At 47.5% G+C, this 20,578-nt stretch overlaps 1 protein-coding gene across 4 annotated transcripts in view; it reads left to right on the top strand.

Moving 5' to 3' along the window:
* The window catches only part of AXIN1 (axin 1), a 263,208-nt gene that overhangs the window by 32,767 nt on the left and 209,863 nt on the right, over positions 1-20,578 (top strand). The window contains exons 2-3 of one of the 4 annotated variants that reach the window (XM_085632196.1): positions 18,280-18,364; positions 18,965-19,097. The exons of 1 other annotated variant lie outside the window; for it this stretch is intronic. The gene's annotated coding sequence lies outside the window, so the exon portion shown is untranslated. The remainder of the gene's footprint in view (positions 1-18,279; positions 18,365-18,964; positions 19,098-20,578) is intronic. 2 more of the 4 variants (XM_085632198.1, XM_085632199.1) reach the window with 2 other exon arrangements.

Below are 20,578 nucleotides of genomic sequence, written 5' to 3'. Positions count from 1 at the left end.
TGGTAAAGCGGGGACGAGAGCTTGGATTAGAAGGCGCATTTTCGGACTCTACAACCAAATGTCCCCTCTGCATAACACATTTGATTTACAGTGCAGTGGCGCCAATTTAATAGTGCTACTTAATAAGAAAAATAAATGAATGTGACAGTCCTTGTGTAAATGTAACTGGCGCTCATGTAAAGCGCTCCAATACCTTCAGATCGAATTCGCGCTCTATAAAACCGCAAAAAAATGCCATTCTTTTATTAGCACTCAAAGTCTTATGCAAGCGTATTCAGGCCATATTAAAATTCACATTGATCCATCGGGTGAAGAAAATGAATGTCCTGCATTTTTTAAGTGCGTGCGCACAACCTAACCGTGCAAGTGGCTGTGTGCACAGGCCATCCGCTCAGAGCATGGATACCCCTTTAAAAGCAAGACATTCTTTCCCTCCTTTATTGTGCCCCAAGGTGAGAGAACCGCACAGGGGGTCTGCATTAGGGACTGCATTTCTGCAAGCCTCACCGCCCACGGGTATTTCCACAATATCTGCACACAGCAACAGAAAAGGCGAAACTTGACCCAGGCGAGAACAGGCAGCGCAATGGCTCTATTTCCATTTCAAAAGGTTGAAGCTGTTTTTTCCTCACCTTCTTATCTGTAACTCAGTGGTGTGCTGAACCTTCCCCCACCCCCTCGCTCTGTCAGCTGGAAGAGGGAGTGAGGGCTACAACTGGGCCCCTCTTAGCCTGTCAACCTCAAAATAAAGAGCAATGAATTCTACTTATGTTTGATGTGTGGACGGGAGTAGGTGGGACAAGTGGATTTTACAGGACATGTAGATCTCAGTGGCATTTTGTCCCATGGACAAGTAGATTATTTTGAAAATTCCACACCCCTGCAAATGAAATAACTTTATTGATTTAACAATTTTAACGAGGAAAGTAAAGTATCTCTTCTATTTTCTTTGTTGAACCAGCATTTAAAGTGTGTGTAAAATGGCCATAAGTTTGGATTGATAAAGGCTGTTTCATCAGCCGAAACGCGTCTCATAGAATTTACAGCCATTTTCGATGCTGTTTGAAGATTAAAACAATTGTATTGTATTTCCTGTAAATTACAGACATGGATGGCATCTAATCTTCGAGTGCGAGCTTACTTTGATTCAAAGAAAGGTGTTTGTGTGTATATATTATTGTTTCTATCTCCTACTGGCTGTTGCCGGTAGGTAGTTATAGTTGGGACCTAGTTTCCATAGGAAAAGCGTTTTTTCACTTGCCTATAACTTTGGCGTCATTTGGCCAATCTTCATGAAATTTACCCCAAAAATTGTCGAAGTAGGTTCTGTGTGTCATGGAAAGTTTGGGGGTGAACCGTGCAGAGGGGACCAATAAATAAGGGTTCGAAACAAGGATTTGTTTGTAATCTTCATTCCTGTAGGAACGCTATGTCAAACCTACAGCCCGAACCGCTGGACGGGATTAAACCAAATTTGGCAGAAATGTAGATGTTGTTATGCAGATTGTTATTTTGTTATTTGGTGCAAATCCGTTCAGTAGTTTTTTTTTATCAAAGTTGTTTTTATTGTAAGTAAATAACAAAAAAAACACAAACAAAAAAGACCAAAGAAACGGAAAGACATGCGACAGTTCCGCCATAATTCCCACGCAGGGGAGATGCACAAGATGAGGGGGGCCGCTATGACTAGCAAGGGCCCTGTTGTCCGGCCCAGCAGGGTAGAAGCGCTAAAGAGGGTGAGGAGGGGCCAAGACCGGGTCGCCAGTTCGGATGCTATACAGTTGGACAAAGTCCGCCCTCCTATAATGTACTCCTACAAGTGAGTCTCGAGGGCCGGAGCAGCCACGCCCACTGCCTAGGGCCTTTCCCTCTCGAATTCCGGACTGTCACCATTACCTTTCACAACAAAAAGAAGCAACCAGGAAAACTCCCCCCACCCCACCCCACCCTCCCCTCCCCCAACCCTCCAGCGGTGGAAGCGCGCCCTAATACCTTCTCAATCTCCCCACGGTATTCATACTTGAAAGAGGTGTAAGGCTCTGATCGACGGTGGGCACACTGCAGCTGGTGGCCCCTGAGAGAGGAAGCGCACTAAAGGCCCCCAGCGGAAAACGTTTTTAAAGTCCCCCAAAAATATGTCCGCCATTCGCTCCATGCTCAACAACTTCCACAGCCTCGCATGCCAGAGAGAGATCGCCGGGGCCTACCTCTTCCAGGCCGCTGCCAAAGTGATTTTAGCCGCCCCAGTGCAGAGCCAGAAGATTTTTTTGTCCGCTCGGGTCTGATGTTCCAGAAGCGGGTCCCTGAGGCCCAACAGCACCTGCTCCAGGGAATCCGCGATAGGATACCCTAGGATGTCTTTAATATGGGACATAATCTCTTCCCAGTAAGGGCGGATAACCGGGCAGTCCCACCAGATATGGCGGAAGTCCCCCAGCAAACCACAGCCTCTCCAACATCTATCCGAGGTGTTAGGAAAGATGCGATGGAGCTGGCAGGGGGGAGATACCAGTCCATCATAGTTTTAACATTTGCCTCCCGCAGCTCCATCGAGTGATTGTGTCTGGCCATATCCCGCCACAGGTGGGACCACTCTTCGTTCGTGATGTCACGCCCAACTAGGCTCTCCCAGTGGCCCATATATCGTGGCCTAGGCGCGACAGTTGTAGCAAGGAGGTGGCTATAGATGAAGGATATAGCCCCGCGCATGGTCGAGGTGCGGGAAAGAAAGGCTTCAAAGGGAGTAGGCGGCCGAGTGCCGCCTCCCGTACGGACGGGGATAGGGCCCAGTGTAGCAACTGTCCGTGATGGAACCTTTCCGACTCAGCGATCCCGTAGTCTCGCCCGCAGTTCGGGAAAGTCAACGGGGCCGAGCCGTGGAACAAATGCGTGAGGGCCAGGCAGCCCCCCTCTCTCCAGGCGTCAAAGGGGCCCTCTCTAAGCGCAGGCGGAAAGGCCGGATTGAAGTGTATGGGAGTGAAGGGCGATGGAAAGGTGGTCAATCGCTCGTCCCCGGAGACTGCATCCCAAACCTTAAGGGTGGTGCCGGTAGGGGTGCTAAGATAGGCATTCTTAGGCCTATCCCCCTTAGGTTTCCACACCAGGTCCCAGATCGTGCGGCCCGCCACACTCCTATCCATGTGGAGCCAATGCTTTTCCGAGAGTGGCTGGGTCCACTCCACCAAGACTCTCAATTGCGCTGCTTTGTAGTAGAGCTGCATATCAGGGAGGCCCATCCCTCCCTCCGTCCGCGACCGCCGAACAGTGGTAAAGGAAAAGCGAGCCCTGCCACACAAAGCGCAGCATAAGTGTCTTTATTCGGTTAAAAAAGTCTCTGTCTAAGACAATAGGCAGAGCCTGAAAGAGGTATAAAAGCTTCGGGAGGAGTGTCATCTTGAGCGCATGGATCCTGCCCATCCAGGAGATAAACAGCGGCTTCCAGCGCTGCAACTCCGCTTGAATAGTTGCCAACAGCGGGGGTAAATTAGCCGAATATAGCTTGCCCACTGTGGGGGTCAGGCGGACCCCCAGATATAACAGCGAGGAGTGGGACCACGATAGGGGCGAGAGCGGGCAAAGCCGTTCCACCTCCGCCGAGGGGAGCGTAAGGTTGAGGATATACGATTTGCTATAATTAACCCGAAACCCCGCCACTTCCTCAAAGCGCGCCAGGGCAGTCTGCACATGGGGGAGAGAGTGCGCCGGATCCGCAAGGGAAAGGAGGACATCGTCTGCGAACAGGGAAATCTTATGTTGTTCCCCCGTGAAGGGCAGGCCCCGGATGTCCGATTGTTCACAGATTGCCATTGCGAGAGGCTCGATACTCAAGGCAAACAGCAAAGGGGAGAGAGGACACCCCTGTTGCGTTCCCCGCGAGTGCGAGAAGAAGGGGGACAGGTGCCCATTTACCGCGACCCTAGAGCGGGGGCTGCTATAGTTGGCTTGAAGCATGGTTATAAACCCGTCCGAGAAGCCAAAGGCCTGAAGAGTGCGGAAGAGGAACTGCCAATCCACCCGATCAAACGCCTTCTCGGCGTCCAGCCCAAGCAACACCGCCGGGATACGAAACCGGTTGGCCTTCTCAATAAGGTGGACCACCCGTCTGATGTTATCATGAGTCTGCCGCCCCTTAATGAAGCCGGATTGATCCGGGTGAATCAATGCCGGCATCAAATCCTGCAGGCGCGACGCCAAAATAGATGAGTAGAGCTTAGCATCGAAGTTGAGAAGAGCTATCGGTCGGAACGATGAACAAACAGAGGGGTCCTTGCCCGGTTTAGGGATCACCGAGCTGACCGCCTCTGCCATGGAGACCGAGGACACTCCCGCCTTGGCCATTTCATTAAACAGTCGAACCAGAAACCCACAGATCTCCACCGCAAATGTCTGGTAGAAAAGGGCTGTGAACCCGTCCGCGCCGGGCGCCTTGCGGAGCTTAAAAGACTTGATGGCATTCAACACCTCCTCGCCAGTGATAGGTGCAGATAGCAGGTCGTTCCATTCGGGAGAAACGCGCGGAAGCGGGAGAGCGCGTAGGTAGTCCTCCTGGGCAGTGGGGTCCAAATCGTCCCCCGAGTATAATGCGGCGTAGAAGTCCCCGAAGAGTGCTGCCTTGGTTGCGTCGTCGTGCTGCAGCAATCCGGCGGCATCCCTTATGCCCCCTATATATTCTCTCTCCCGTTTATGGCGTAACTGACGGGCCAAGTGTCTCCCCACCTTATTCCCCTGGGAGTAAGAGAGATGGCGGAGCTTCAAAAGGGTGAACTCAGCCCTGTTGTTATAGTGGGCCCGAAGTTTGCCCCTGATGGCCGTAAGAGAGCGCAGCGTCAGCCTGGACGGGTTGGCTTTATGCGCCTGCTCCAGTGTTGAGAGCTCCCCCTCCAGCGCCTCCCGTTCCACCCTCCGCAGCCGATTAAGTGCCGCATTGAGGGCCAAGCAGCTCCCTCGGATTGACGCCTTGAAGGCGTCCCAAGTAGTGAAAATCGATGTGTCCTGCACCGGGTTGAGCTGAAAGAATTCCCGGATCGCCTTGCGGAGGTCGTTACAGGTAGACTCATCCCGTACCAGAGACGCCGGAAAAAACCATCTACGCGGCGCAGTCCCCTCCGGAGCCCACTGAAAGCCCAGCGCCAGTAAGCTGTGATCAGAGACCGAGAGGGGGAATATCTTCGCATCTCTCAGAGACCCCTGGAGGGATTGGCTATAGAAAACATGGTCCAGGCGGGAGTAAGAGTTGTGCACGTGAGAAAAAAAGGTATAATCACGGGAGAGAGGGTGTAGAGAACGCCACCCATCCCGCAGACCAAGCTCCTCGAACCGCCTACGTGTCTCTTCAGAGAAGAGGCCGGCATCGGCCCTCCGCTGGTGGGAACAGTCCAAGTCCCTGTCCCAGACCAAATTGAAGTTGCCCATCAAAAAGAGGCCGCCCCCCACAAAGTCTTCCACCGAACGCATCAGTTTCAGTAGGAACCGGTTTTGTCCAGTATTGGGAGCGTACACCACTAGGAACGTGCAAGCTCTGCCAAGGAGCACTCCCTTAACAACGAGCCATCTGCCCTCCTTATCGCCACGCACCCCCAGCGGTTGAAACTGAAGAGTCGAACGGAACATCAGGGCCACTCCCCTGTGCTTCGACGCCGCCGAAGACCTGTAGATAAGAGGGAATTGCCTGTGCTTGAGACGGGACTCGTCCCTCCGGGCCAGGTGCGTCTCCTGAAGCCCCACTACATCCAGGTGGTGATCCAGGATGTATTTCCAGACCCTCTGGCGTTTCTGCGGCGAGTTTAGCCCCTTCACATTCCAAGTACCTAAGGTAACAGGCATCTTACCACCCTCCCCTCTCTCTTTTCCGCCTGACCTCCCCCTGCTCCACACAGCAACATCACACCTCCACCAGCACGACCAGCACTCCCTCTCCAGATTCGGGCCAGCGGCGCCTCTCGGGACCATCGCTTTCGGAGCACAGCACCGGAGATTACCAGGACACATCCCAAATTGTCATGCAGTACATCGGGCCTATCAGCCAGTGGTCGCCTCACGTCTGGACTCGGCAATAAGGCCCGAGACCCCAGCCAATTCCGCCCCCGACTCCTTCGTCTGCCGCTGCATCTTGCACTGTCACTCATCCCAGGGCCTCCTTCCATTCCCCGTCCAACAGACCTCCCTCATATCGCTTGTATCCTCCCCCTAGCCTCCACCACTGGACCCTCCCATCCCCAGACCCAACCAACCCAACCCCCCCCCCCCCCCCCCCCCCCTCCCCGGGGACCCCCCCAACCAGGGACCCACCAACGAAAAAACAAAAATAACCTGAATATCCAATAACCCCATAGCTGGGACCACTGTGGTTATCCCCCAAGTTCCTGAGGCGGGGTCTCCGCCCACATCCCTCCAATGAACAGGTCCAGGGTGTCTCCTCACAAAGTACATCAATACCCAGTGGTACCTGAAAGGAGGACGGCCCTCCGGCGCCGATCAAACTGAGGTCTCCCGGGTGGCTAGGCAGCAGAAGAAGAGTCGTGTAAGGCTGCCTCTGTCACAGTTACCACCGAGGCCACCGCGGCATCTCTCTCCTGCACACTGGTCTCAGGGTCCGGCCGACCCGGGGCGGTAGGGCGCCCCACTCGTTGCCAAGGGAAGGAGCGCCGACGTTGCCTCACAGGCGAGCCCCTATCTCCCAGCGAGGGGGACCCGTCGTCCAGTCCAAGGAGATCATTGGCAGCCTGCAGAGAGCGGACCTGAACCAGCCTGTTTTGCCACCGAAAAATCAGCCGAAACGGATGCCCCCATGATTAGGTGTTGTTCTGGCCCCGCAGAAAGGACGTCACGGGGCGAAAGTCACGGCACTTCTGCAGCGTCGACGCCGCTAGATCTTGAAACAGCTGAGGATGGTGGTCCCGATAGAGCAGCGTTGAAATCCCTCTCGCCTTCCGGAGTATACGCTCTTTAAGCTGATAGTCGTGGACGCAAACCAGAATGTCCGGGGGAGGAGCCCCTGTCCCTCTTGGCAACCCCACTCGGTGCACCCTGTCCATCCGGACTTCGCGGACGTCAACCTCTCCCAAAATCTGCAGAAATAGGCCCTCCACGTAGCCACGCAGGTCCCCATCCTCTCCATCCCATGGCACCGAGCGAATGCGGATGTTGTTCCGTCGGGACCGATTTTCTAAGTCCTCCGCGTGGGCCTGGAGATCCAAATTTTGTTCCGTGAGCCGGAGGACGTCTTGCTGGAGCTGATGGACTTCGCCAGCGAGCCCCAAGTCGTGCTCTTCCAGGGTTGCCACCCTCTCTCCAATACCATCCACATCTCGGCGTACCTCCCGGAGGTCAGAGGCCAGCTGGGAGCGGAGGCTGGTGATGTCCTCCTTGATAGCGTTAAACAGTTCCAACATAAACGCCTTGGTGACAGGCGCATCATCATCAGGTGGCTTAGAGGAGGCACTGGCGCCAGGCGGCGTCGAAGGGGCGGCACCCCGCTGCGGACCGTCTCGCCCGGTTTTGCCCCCATGGGTCTTGCCAGACATCGTGTCTTAATCGAGGTAGGTCGGTGCCACCCACTGGTAGGTCACGCGTCCCCCCCACTGGCACTCCACCACCACGTGCCCCCCCAGTCGGGGGGAGCCACTCTTCGGGCAGGGCCACTCCTCAGTTCGTGCCCAGTGTGGGGGGCAGCCCGACCGCGCCCAGATCTCAGCCGAAGGCCGAATGTCCCAGTAAGGGGCCCGCTCCCCCGCTCCACCGGCCACAGGACGTCTCCCCGATCGGCCCCGTGTCTTCGGGCTCCCGTCCGCTCTCCGCCTCCAGGGACGCGCAACCAGCCGGGAGGATCGCGGAGCGATGGTCCCTCCAGATATCACCGGCAGGAGCCCCCAGATGGGTCGCCCACGCCGCAGGCCCCAGAGCAGGCTTACCGGGTCCTCACGGGGAGCGCCTGGGTCCAGGTAGAAGCCCTCCAGTCCTTGGCTCCTCCAACAGGCCGACTGACCCAGAGCGGGCCCTCCAGCGTCACCACAGCGGAGCGCGCTCAAGCTCCCACGCCCCAGGGCCTTCCAGGCGCTTGCAGGCGAAGGCCCTCCGGGGCTGCAGCCCCACAACAGTCTCCGTTGCTCTCAGGGGCCCAGAGGGGCCGGGCACCCCACCGCGTCTTCAGGCTGGTCCGTATGGGGCGAACTCCGGCTCCACTGCTCTTTGGCCCGATGGCTCTCTCAGGCCTCGCCCCCCTCGCCGGGGTGGGGATCCGGGCCCCCCAGGCGCCCACAGCCGCGTTCACCCGCTGGGGAGGGCACTACGTCTCCGCCCGCTGGGCGACCAAACCTTCCCGCCGCCTCCAGCACAAGGCTCCACCCTCGCCGGAAAGCCAGGCTCCACCGCTTCGGCATCGCGTCTCAGCCGAGGTCCCGGCTCCTCCTCCGCCAGCCGCCTCTCAGGCCTCAGAAGTTACGGGACGGCCAGCACCTCGGGGAAATCCGCCGGCGATCCCAAATCGTCTCCGCTGCCGCCGGACATCCAGCGTCACCGCCGCCAGGTCTTAGAAGTCCCCGGGAGGCCGCTCAAACAAAGCTTTACAGGTTCGGCGCCGGAGGGACCTAGAAGAGCGTCCTACTCCGCCGCCATCTTGACTCCGCCCCCCGTTCAGTAGTTTTTGAGACGTTTAAGCTGAAATTATAACTATATCTCTGGCCGCGGATATTTCGTGGAGATTTCGCGATTAATTGTGAATGCATGCACCAATGGGAATGCTTTGATTGGGTGGATGCAACCTGGACAGAAAGTTGCGGCCGCCATTTTATCGACCAGGAGTGGTTCCCAGGGCTGAAAATTTGCGTGAAAGCTAACATAAGGGGGTCAGGGTGGAGATAACTTTGACCCCATGTTTGAGAAATGTGTGTGTTAGTGACACAAGTTGTGTCCAAAATGGATTTATTTAATCGAACGGTATATTCACGACTGCACTGCGACTGCCAGCGCTGCCCCTGTGTACCGTCGTAGGGACATTGCGACTATTGTGATGTCATCGCGTACATTAGTGAAGAAATATATAAAAAAATATATATATTTGTACGCACTTGCTAGTCACTGTCACAGACTCATGTTTTCACCTAGAAACTAACTCCGACACTTATACACCCATTCACATATCCACTCACACACTTATACATTCAGTCACATACCCACTCTGATACTGAAGCACTCACATACCAATTCAGTTACTTATGCACCCACTTACAGACTTACTTGGAGAGTGACACACCCATGTACAGACCCACTCAGAGACTCATGCACCCAGTTACAGACTTACTCTCACACTTCTGTATGTTCTCACAGAGCCTCTGAGACACTCATGCACCTACTCACAGATCCACTGAGACACTCGTACACCCACCCACTCACACACCCATACAGTCACTCCCATACTCAGACCACCTCAGAGATTTATGGACTTAGTCAGTCACTCATATACTCAGAAAGTCACACACCAACTCAGAATCTCACTCAGATATACACACACCCACTCACGGCTCATGCATCTACTCACAGACCCACCCAGACACTCGCCCTCCCAAGTCACAGACCCATCTCAGAGACTCGCACACGCACCTATTCACCCACCGACTCAAAGACTTATTCTCTTGCTCAAAGACCCAATGAGACACTCATACACCCACTCACAGATCCACTCAGACACTCATACATCTTCTTACTGACACACTCAGACACTCACACACCCATGTAGTCACTCACACAGCCACTGAGATCCACTCGGAGACTTATGCACCCAGTCAGTTATGCAGTCAGAGACTCATATACCCACACACAGTCGCACTCAGAGACCAACACACCCACTGACTGAACCACGCAGACATTCACGCTGCCAGTCATAGACCCACTGAGAGACTCATGCACTCGCTGACCCACTCAGACACTCCTGCACCCACCCACTCACTCAGACACCCATTTATACACTCATGTATCCACTCACAGATCCAGTCAGACAGTCATATACTTACTTAAAAATGCACAAAGGCACTCATGCACCTACTCACAGATTGAGTGAGAGACTTATGCAACCAATCACAGACCCATTGCGACACTGATGCACCCACTCATAGATGCACTGAGGCAGTCGCGCAGTTTGTTACAGAAGCAATGATAGACTGATGCACCGTCTTACAGTCGGTAGTCGTGAATATAATTTTTTTTGTAAAGGTGTTTTTTATTTTTAAATCACTGAAAGAAAAGTTAAAACAATATCTCACTATTTATGTGAAATACATTTGCAGATCGCAAATTTTCCATAGTAAATGCAACAATGCGGTCCACTCAAAAAATTCTTGAAATAAAAACAGTTATTAATGTACTTTCTGATAAACACATACCAAATCAATAAATGAGTGGTAAATAATATAAATACAATATACAGTTAAAGAAAGAAAATACAAAAAGTTTGGAGGCTCACTTAAGAAAATGGAGGTTACAATTAAGAAATAGAATTTTAAAAAAGCCTTCAAAATTCACTGAAAAAAACAAAGGTTACAGGGACGTTATAGTTAGGAATTAGCATTTAAAAAACCTTAGAAATTCACTGAAAAACCAAAGATTAGAGGGACAATATAGTTATGAAATATTTTTTTTTTTAAATGTTAGCAATTTGCTGAAAAAACCAAAGGTTACAGGGAGGTTACAGTTAGGCCAACATTTCACTCGCACAAAACCATAGAAATTCAGCAGCAATAGTAACTCGTGCCTCAGCAATGCACTGCTTATGACCTCACATATAACATCACTCATGACATAGTAAGTGACATCACTGATGACATCATCCATAGAATCTTTGACGTACCTACTCACACCCTAATATAATCTTTCATACACCCACTCCAACTTCCACACTACCATTCTCATAACCATTGAGACACCTATACCAGTACTTACACACCCACTCACTGATTCATAGGTCTACACACACATCCACTCACTTACCAATAGAGCCTCTCATACACCAACTCATTCACTAATACATCCACTGATATATCGACTAATGCACCCATACAGCCACTCACACTCTGAGTCAGTCACCCACATAGCTACTCACACACCTGCTCACTCACCTATACAGTCAGTCACACAGTCACGTACCCATAGTTACACACACCCACTTACTTACTCATACATATACTAACATTCCCACTCACCTATACATTCACTGACACAGGCACCCACTCACCCATAGAGCCACTCTCACATTCACTCACTCACCCATACAGTCACTCATATAACCCATCGCTCACATATACTTATTCTTTTTGCATACCCAGTTACTCGTATTTATACCACTGACACATGCACTGTCATGACACAGCCATACACTCACTCACGCATATAGCCCCTCTCACACACACACACACACACTCACTAACCCATAGAGCCACTGACTAACCCACTTACACATCCATACAGGCAGTTACACTTCCTTCACTCACCCACACAGACACTGAGACACCCATACACGTACTCAGACAACCAATCACTCACCCATATATTCACTGAGACACCTGATCACTCACTTATAGTGTCAGTCACTCAACCGGAAATCATTGATACAAGCACTCCTACACTCAGTGATTCACCAATACACCTTGATAGATGTATTTAACACTCATAAACTGTTTAAAAACAGTCATAGTCACTGGATGATGTCATCAGTGATGTCACTGACCATGTCATGTAATATGTGAGGTCATAAGCAGTATATTGCGGGGGCGCAAGTTATAGTTAGCTCAGCTAACTAAAACTGCTGAATTGCTCTGGTTTTGTGCGAGTGAAAAGTCAGAATAATTATAACGTTCCTGTAACCTTTGTGTATATTTGTGTGTGTGTATATGTGTATATATATATATATATATATATATATATCTCCTTCTGGCAGCAGGTAGTTATAGTTGGGATCTAGTTTCCATAGGAAAAGCATTTTTGGACTTGGCTATAACTTTGGCGACATTTGACCAATCTGCATGAATTTTTCCCAAAAAGTGTCACAGTGGGTACTATTGTTATGGAAAGTTTGTGGGTGATCGGTGCAGTGGTGATCGAGAATTTGGGGTGCAAAATAAGGTTGTGTTTGGCATGTTAATTCACATAGGATCCGTCAGCCACACCTACAGCCCGAACCGCTGAACAGATTTACACCAAATTTGGCAGGGAGGTAGATGTCAATTCAAGTAAGTGCCTTTTTCTTATTTGGTGTAAATCTGTTCAGTAATTGTGGAGAAATGTAAATTTAAAATTATAGTGATATCTCTGGCCGTGTATATTTCGCGGTGGTTTCGCGATGAATCCCGAATGCATGCCCAACGGTAATGCTCTGATGGGCTGGACGCAATCTGAATAGAAAGTTGCGGCCTCCATTTTATATATCGGGAACGGTTCCCCGGCTGAAAATCTGTGTGAAAGCCCACAAAAGGGGTCAGGGTGGAGATAGTCTGACCTCATGGTTGAGAAATTATTGTGTTAGTGACAGAAGTTATGTGTCCAAAAATAGTTTTTTTTACTCGTGCACGATATTTGCGGCGGTGCCGCGGCCGCCAGTGCAGCACCCGTGTACCATTGCGGGGACAACGCGACTATCAACTTATTCGCGAATATTAGTGGAAATATAAAAAAAATATTAGAGAATCATTAATACGCATTGTTATAGAGATATTGAGATTCTGATAAAGGCTTTAAAGAGTTATTTAGATTGTGAATATCTACTGTGATGGTTAGAATTGATTATATAGTTATAATTTTTTTAAGTTGTAGTGGCTATTGAATTCTTGCGTTTGCTTTCTGCTTTCGTGAGGTATTTGCGGGTACCATGATTACCAACGTCATCGTGATCTCTGGCCTCACTGAGAAAACGGAAAATAGGTTTTAGAGATGGTTGTTCTAGAAATACACTAGAAAAACATGAGTTTGAAGTTTACAGTAATAAACCCCTGGTGTTCAAAATACTGTGATATTGTGCATATATGTGTTTGAACTTTATGGTAAAGGCGTGATCGTTGCGGTTAACAACGCCATTGCGACGTCCTGAATAACTGCGAAAACAGGAAATAGGTCTGAAAGATGTTTTTAAAGAAACTTAGTACAAAAATATGAGTTTAAATATGCTCTGTAAGAAGTATGTATATAGCAATATGTGTAGGGCAATGTTCAGAATGGATTTTTTTACATATTATTTTTGGACGTGTTGGTGGTCATTGAATGTCTGCTATTGTTTTCCATTTTCACGACGTGTCTGCGTGTATTGTGACGTCTTTGTGAATATAACAATGTAAAGAAAAATAACAATGCTTATTAATCCACTGAAGAAAATACAAGCTTGTAAAAATACAGCTTATAGAGCCATTTTAGATGGAAAATATCATTTCAAAACCTTAAAAATTCAATAAAAAAATCATAGGTTACATGAACGTTATAGTTGGGAAATAGAATTTGAAAAACTTTAGAAATTCACTGAAAGCAACCCAAAGGTTACATGGGTGTTATAGTTGGGATTTAGCATTTCAAAAACCTTAGAACTTGCCAAATACCGAGATAGTGATTGTGCGAATTGTGTACATAGAACCGAAGCGCCTACCACACTACACCCCTATTGATGGCCTGCAATAACACACTCACCCTGGGAACCGACCTTAACATAGTGTTCCTCAATGTCAAAGGTCTTAACCACCCTGTTAAGTGCCGGAAGATTATAGACTACATAGCTAAAACCAAAGGTGATATAATCCTACTACTGCAGACCAAACTTTCCCTGGAGGGTGCGAAACTAGTGAGAGGTAACTGGATCTCGCAGATAGCTTGCTCGCCTGCCGACAAAAAGAAACGGGGGGGGGGGGGGGGGGGTAATGACACTGATATCCAAAAGATCCAACATTACACTAGACTCACAGTCCCACGATAGCGAAGGTAGACTTCTGGTGACACATTTAAGAAGGGGGGAGGAGCTAACCCACGTAGCAAACATATACGGTCCCAACGCGGACGACCCATCCTTTTGGTCTGAGGTGTCAGGCACGCTAGATAGTTTCCCCCAAAGCGACCTCATGGTGGTAGCAGGGGACTTTAACCTCCCATTGGACCACATAACGGACAGACAATCCACCTGTCAATATCACCCTACAAACTCGCATGCTGTACTCCAGAATATCTGCTCCAAATGTAATCTAAAGGATGCATGGCACCTCCAACACCCGGGCACTAGAGATTACACATTCTACTCCAACCCTCACAAATCTTACACCAGGATAGACTATATACTAATTTCTGGATCTCACACACGTCTAATCGAACACTAGGACATAGGTCCAAGACTAGTATCAGATCACTCATGTATTAGCCTAAAACTGAGCGGGTGTCACAATGAAGCCGTCCCGCGGAGATGGCGTTTTAACAGTGACGTATATGCAGACCCAGCGAATAAAAAAAAGATTGAGGAGGCCATAACAGACTACTTCAAACACAATGATTCCTCGGAGACTAGCGCTACCACACTCTGGGATGCCCTGAAGGCAACCATCAGAGGCCCAATAATTGAAATAAAGTCAAAAATAAACAAGAGTACAAACCTGAGACTAACACAACTTGAGCAGGAGATCAAGAGCTTAGAAATGGCCCACGCAAGGGACCTACATGATAGCAAGACCCTCGCAAAATGAACACAAAATAAGTACAAATACAACAAAATACTGAGTGAGAGGGCGGGTCTGTGGATTAATAAACACAAAGCCCTTAACCTTTGGGAAGCCAATAAAGCAGGGAAACTCCTTGCCTCTTACCTCAAACACAAATGCAACCAGTTTGCCATCTCCTCCATCACAGACTCTAAGAAGCAAACACACACAAGACACAATGACATCCTAAAGACCTTTCAAGAGTTCTATCAAGAACTTTGTAAAAACGAACAGAACCTTAATCTAGAGGAGTGTACAAAATACCTCGATAGGCTAGATTACCGCAACTAAGCTCCAAGAATCCACTTAGGATAGGGCAAGAAAATGAACTATACCGAAATTGAAATGGCAGTCAAATCACTGAAAGAAAATAAGGCCCCTGGGCCGGACAGGTTTACAGCCGCCTCCTACAAGACCTTCTTAGATCAGCTGAAACCAACCATGAAACAAGTTTTTATTCACTCAGCATCTAGGGGGGCAGTATCACAAACCATGTCAGAAGCAAACATAATAGTCATCCCAAAGGAGGGGAAGATCAACTGTCACCAAAAAACTACAGACCCATATCCCTTATCAACGTGGACTGCAAAAATATCCTAAGATACTGGCAGTCAGACTCAACTTTTTTCTCCCAAAACTAATTAGCAACTCCCGGGTTGGTTTCATACGCACTAGAATGTCTAATGACAACACCCGACTTCTCTGCCACATACTAGAACACGCGGCAATGAAATCTGAACTGGCAGTAGCTATCACATTAGATGTGGAAAAGGCCTTCGATAGAGTCTCCTGGGCTTTCCTGGAACGCTGCATGCAATCGTTCAACTTAGGGGCGGGATACATTCGGATGGTTATGGCTCTGTACGGGGAACCATCAGCCTGCATCGACATTAATGGGTCTCTCTCTGAACCTTTTACACTGCAACAAGGCACTAGACAGGGTTGCCCTCTATCCCCTTCATTATTCTTACTTGCACCAGAACCCTTCATCCAAGATATCAAATTAAATACGAACATAAGGGATCAATATCAATGGCGTTGAAGTAAAATTAGCAGCCTATGCAGATGACATACTAATAGTAACTTAACAAACAAAGGAGTCAATTGAGGCCTGATGGACACGATAGCAAAATATTCCGGGTTCTCAGGGTACAAATTAAACAGAGACCAGTCAGAATGCAAACCACTTAATATTCATTGCACGAGAGACACCCTGGGGGGTGGGGGGGGGGCTGTGGTCAGGCTTAGCCTGGCAAATAGGTTATATCAAATACCTAGGTATAAATGTTGGTAGCGACTTAATGGACACACTACATCAGAATGAGAAGCTACTACTAGAAAAGATTAAGAAACTCCTGGACTCCAAAATTCATGACGTGGTGGGGCAGAATCAAAACTAATAAAATGATGATCACCCCAATGATTAACTATCTGATCAGTATGCTCCCGCTCCTCCTCACAGATGATTTCCACCGCAAAGTTGACATCATTATCTCTAAATTCCTTTGGCGAGAGAAGAAGGCACGGATAACTATCAAAAAATTAAGACTGGATAAGAGTCAAGGAGGGGTATATTTGGCAGACTTCAGAATATTCCAGCTAGCCTTTCTGGCAAAACAATGCTCAAACTGGATAGCACAGCCAACCGACTATACACCGGTATGGCTACAGGTAGAGAGGGCCATCCTGAATAACCTAAGCCCCCTGGCGCTATTAACAGCAAATAGATACTAAAGGTAGATAAGAAGCTGGAGAATAGCATCAAAGGTTGGAAAATGGAGTCACTATGGGCCAATAGTAAGATTCTGTATAAAGGGAAAAGCCTAGCCATCGATTTATGGATTGAGAAAGGTATCCACCACCCTTACCAACTAGAAAATGAAAAATACCCTATCATGTTCACAGACCTCAAGTCAAGATACAACCTAGATGACACTGAATTCTATAATTTTTTAAAAATTAGAACGGCCCTGTCATGAACCAAATTATCCGCCTCTCAACCTTCAATCTCCCGGTTTGTGTCGAACATTAATAAGGGGGGACACCAGGTCTCACAGCTCTACAAACTCCTCCGCCCAAAATCCTCCAAGGTTAATGCTAAGACGATTGCCTATTGAGATAAACAAACGAACGCCACACATAACGAACAAGAATGGGCCACACTATGGAGCTCGGCCTCGGGTAATAAGATCTCACGAACAAAATTTTGGCTGTTACTCAAGGTTTTCTGGACCCCGGCACGTTTATCCTCATTAGGCCTCAGGGATGATGCGTTATGCGGAAACTGTAACGGGGAAACCGGGGATTTGGCACACCTTATCCTTCACTGCCCAACACTCAAATCATTCTGGGAGAAAATCTTTGGGTTTATAAATGGTTTGTTTGAATGTACACTAACAAAAGAATTTTCCACCCTTACAATGGCATTTATGAGCACAGACTTGACATCTGAACCCGATAAAGACCTACTAGACCTACTACTGACCGCAGCAGTGAAAATGGTCCTCGCCAATTGGAAAGACACAAGTAAAACTTCTTACAAAGGCTGGCTCAACTGGATCATCCATCTCAGAGGAGCGGACAACATTGCACTGCAGAACTCACCGTGGAAACCGGCTTCCAGAAAGACGTGGAAATCTCTTGACATGTACCTAGACTCTTATGAAACTCCGTGAAACAAGGTACCGGCGGTTCGCAACCTGGTACCCCCTATGAACGCCCCACCCAGACAATCGTACTTAACTGATCTCAACCAATGTCGCCTTCCCGGGCCGGCCGCAAGGGGGAGCCCCACCAATACCAGCCTGCAGGGGTTCCAACATCCCCATAGAATGTCATATGTAACTGATAAGAAATGTAACTCTCCTTGCCTGACTCCTATCTCTTCTTTTCCCCCTTGTTCCTATGTCTTTCTCTACCTGTCCCTTTCTCTTTTTCTATAACTACCGTCAGGTGGGGTTAGCTGAACAAATGCGACAGAACGTCTTGAGATACTGTTGTACAAGCTGCACTTGGTACAACCTATGCTAACCCTGTAACTGAAATGCGATTATGTTCTTGTATAAAAATTTCTAAAACATGTTGCAATGGGGAAAACCTTAGAAATTCACTGAAAAAAACAAAGGTTACAGGGACGTTATAGTTAGGAAGTAGAATTTAAAAAAAACTTTAAAATGTACTGAAAAAAACAAAGTTACAGGGACGTTATGGTTAGGCTGACATTTTACTCGTACAAAACCAGAGAAATTCATCAGTTCTAGTTAGCTGAGCTAACTATAACTCGCGCCCCCACGATGCACTGCTTATGACCTCACATATTGCTTCACTCATGACATGGTCTCTACGAATAAAGTATTGAGCATGTCACATAGCTTTGTGATGGTTGAATGGAAAGGATCACCCTATCAGGATTAGACAGTTCAGGTGTTGAAAAGTTGTTTGAAGAAGCCAGGGTTATTGTTGAGGAAAAAGTTATCTTGGCTTGCTTATTTAGTCTCTTATATTCTTTAAGAAGTGACAGAATAAATGTCTGACCCTCTTAAGTAATTTGCTCACCATTTTCTTTCAGCACGGCGAAGAATAGATTTGACTGATTTCAGATCTTCTGAAAACCATTTGGCGGCGTCATGGTGAAGAACTTGCTTTATTTTTGGGTAGGGGCATAAGCATTGCTAGCTGCAGTTAGACTGTTGGAGATATTCTCCGCTTGGCTATGTGTGTCATCCTGGGAGGAAGGAAGGGTGGAGGTTAAAGATTCCAGAAAGGAATCCAAATGTGCTCTAGACCAATTTCTGCAGAGCAGTTTGGATTATGGAGGAGATATCAGAGGAGTCAAGCTAGATAAGGAAAACTAGATGAAATGATGGTCTGACCATGCGCATGATGAAATTATAATGTTAGCAACTGATCTAATGTATGGCCATTCTCGTGTGTTGGAAGAAATATATGCTGTTCTAGATTTAGATTGCTTAGCAGATCGCTCAGTTCTTCTGATAGAGTCCCTCCCGCTTCTTCATTAGCCCAGTAATTCAAGTCCCCTAGTAACATAATTTTTGTGTGTTCGATGACTAATGGGAACAGGGATTTTGCAAGTAATTGAGGAAAGAGTCTCATATATAGCCCGATGGTCTATACACTACAGCACAAATGAAAGGTGTCGTAGGGGATTCTAACTTAATCAAAAGACAGTCAGTAGAGGGAATGATAAACGGTGAGAGGCTAGAAAACCTGAGCTGCTTTTTAATTTTTTGCAGACACCCCCCTCCTCCCTAATTTTACCTTCGGACCTATTGGATTGAAAAAGGCAATAACCCGCTGGTATAGCCGCCAAGATATCGGGGAAGGATTCATCTGTTAACAGAAGAATATCAGGAGATTCTCCCTCAGGTAAATGACTAATTTCGGCCTGATGTTTAACCATAGATCTAGTGTTCAGGTATATGACACTAAATTTATCTTCTTTAACTTAAGTAGGAGTCGGATTTGTTGATTGCTTTTTGTAGGTTGGGGTGATGTATCTAAATGTAACATTCAAAACTTGTCCCTAAGAATGTCAAGCATTTGCACTTTGGTTAGAGTTTTTTGGGAGGGACTCATTGAGAACTTGCAGCATTAGTCTTTTTGAGTATATCTGATGAGTCTGAAATAACATGGGCATTATAACTGTTCCCTGGCGGCCGTGGACGGGGGCAGACAGGCTTGCCTCCTGAGTGGTTCCCTGATGTCCAATCAGGAGGAGCAAGAGCCGATTTCAATTTCCCCGAAGCATGAACAATAGCCACAGTTCCCTCCAACCTCAGCTTTAAAAAATGCCAATATCAATAATTAACAAAGTGGTCCGTTTTAAAAATGTGAGAAAGCAAGATTAAAATCTAGCCGGAGCAGCTTCTCTTACAATCATGTTAATAAAAACTAAACAGAACAGTCTGCCTTATTTGATAACTGTCATCCCAATATGTCAAACAGCAATAGGGTAAGAAACAAGATTATTTTCAGTGGTCTGAAATGTACTTAAGTTTCACAGATATCTCTAACAGTCACACTCTTATTTGATCAACCAAGTGTTCAATGATAATCTAAACTGTAAATTATCAACTGTCACCTCATTAACATAGAGATTTTATATTACATTGGAACTCCTTTAAGTGTAACAAATAGTCGACAGGAGACATACATAATACAATGCATGCCTTACTAAACTAAGTCCCTACATGCTTGTCTTTTTTTGCTGCTCGTGAAATTCCAACACCAATGTGACCTGAAAGAATAAAACAAATATTTTACAATCCTATTAAAACTTCATACACAGACATTACAACATGGAGTAGACCCTCTAGCATAAGTAATCAGTTATGAAAATGAATCCTATAGGCATTAATGCAGGTGCAGTGTATCAAGGTCTGTAATGTAGTGTGATTCAACTTGTCTCAATTGAAGGTCTGCAACCCCTTTAGGTTCACCCTCAGTGTGTATGACAAAAAAATACGAGATCACATTTATTGTTGTGATCCTGCAGTATATGTAGAATCTTGATTTGCTTGATTTACTTTATAAATTGTGTTTTAAAGCCCTACGAAGTTCAATAATTAGTTTTTTACATTAAACACTGTACTGCCTAAATATAACTTCTCACATGAGCAACGTAATACATAGACCACATGAGACTTATTGATCTTTGGGATGGTACGCATAAAAAGTGATTACTAATTTCAGACATAACATAGTAATGAATTAAATCTAAAAATCACTGATCTGATAAGTCAATCAACAATATTTTTTTGGGACTCAGAAATGTTTGTGAAGGATGTACAGATCTACATGTCATCACAGTGAAAATAGACCACAACAAATAGTATTTTGCCTGCTGA

Source organism: Triturus cristatus, chromosome 10 (genome assembly GCF_964204655.1).
Source record: "Triturus cristatus chromosome 10, aTriCri1.1, whole genome shotgun sequence".
Lineage (NCBI taxonomy): Eukaryota > Metazoa > Chordata > Amphibia > Caudata > Salamandridae > Triturus > Triturus cristatus.
The sequence above is the reverse complement of the archived record's forward strand: the minus strand, read 5'-3'. Positions and strand labels throughout refer to the sequence as shown.